The sequence below is a fragment of the Arachis duranensis genome, chromosome 3 (assembly GCF_000817695.3).
Source record: "Arachis duranensis cultivar V14167 chromosome 3, aradu.V14167.gnm2.J7QH, whole genome shotgun sequence".
NCBI lineage: Eukaryota > Viridiplantae > Streptophyta > Magnoliopsida > Fabales > Fabaceae > Arachis > Arachis duranensis.
In genome coordinates, this window is record NC_029774.3 from 52,715,975 (window position 1) to 52,717,196 (window position 1,222).

A 1,222-nucleotide genomic window follows, 5' to 3' on the forward strand; every position below is an offset into this window, starting at 1 on the left:
TGAGCTGTCCAATGACATCTTGGACAGTTCAGACAGACCATCATAGAAGATACCTATGATGCTCCATTCAGAAAGCATGTCAGAAGGACACTTTCTGATCAATTGTTTGTATCTTTCTCAAGCTTCATAGAGGGATTCACCTTCCTTCTGTTTGAAGGTTTGGACTTCCACTCTAAGCTTACTCAATTTTTAAGGTGGAAAGAACTTTGCCAATAAGGCATTGACTAGCTTTTCCCAAGAGTTCATGCTTTCTTTAGGTTGTGAGTCCAAATATATCCTAGCTCTGTCTCTTACAGCAAAAGGGAATAGCATAAGTCTGTAGACCTCAGGGTTAACCCCATTAGTCTTGACAGTGTCACAGATTTGCAAGAATTCAGCTAAAAACTGATGAGGATCTTCCAATGGAAGTCCATGGAACTTGCAATTCTGTTGCATTAGAGAAATTAATTGAGGCTTAAGCTCAAAGTTGTTTGCTCCAATGGCAGGGATAGAGATGCTTCTCCTATAGAAGTCGGGAGTAGGTGCAGTAAAGTCACCCAGCACCTTCCTTGCATTGTTGGCATTGTTGTTGTTTTCGGCTGCCATGTCTTCTTCTTGTTTGAAGATTTCTGTTAGGTCTTCTACAGAGAGTAGTGTTTTAGCTTTTCTTAGCTTTCGCTTCAAGGTCCTTTCAGGTTCAGGGTCAGCCTCAACAAGAATGCTTTTGTCTTTGCTCCTGCTCATATGAAATAGAAGAAAACAAGAAAATATGGAGTCCTCTATGTCACAGTATAGAGATTCCTTGAGGTGTCAGATGAAAAGAAGAATAGAAGGAGGAGGTAGAAGAATTTGAACTTATCAAGAGAGATAGAGTTTAAATTGTGCATGTTAGTCCACAAATAGAAGGATGTGAGAAGAGGGGAAGAAATTTTCGAAAATTAAAGTGAATTAATTAAAAGAAATTTTGAAAAATGGTAATTGATTTTCGAAAACCAGGAGTGGGAAAGAAATTAAGTGATTTTTGAAAAAGATTTTGAAATTAAAAAGCAAAAAGATATGATTGAAAACTATTTTGAAAAAGATGTGATTAAGAAGATATGATTGAAAAGTTATGGTTTTAAAAAGATATGATTGAAAGACAATTTAAAAAGATTTGATTTTTTTTAAAATTAATGACTTGGCTAACAAGAAAAGATATGATTCAAACATTAAACCTTTCTCAACAGAAAAGGCAACATACTTG

General features: G+C 35.7%; 1 non-coding gene across 1 annotated transcript; it reads left to right on the plus strand.

The window, feature by feature from the left end:
* The first annotated feature begins 72 nt into the window (after positions 1-72).
* On the plus strand, positions 73-180 carry LOC127746450 (small nucleolar RNA R71). The gene has a single exon (XR_008008069.1). It is a non-coding gene; the product is annotated as a small nucleolar RNA R71 (small nucleolar RNA).
* The last annotated feature ends 1,042 nt before the right edge of the window (positions 181-1,222 follow it).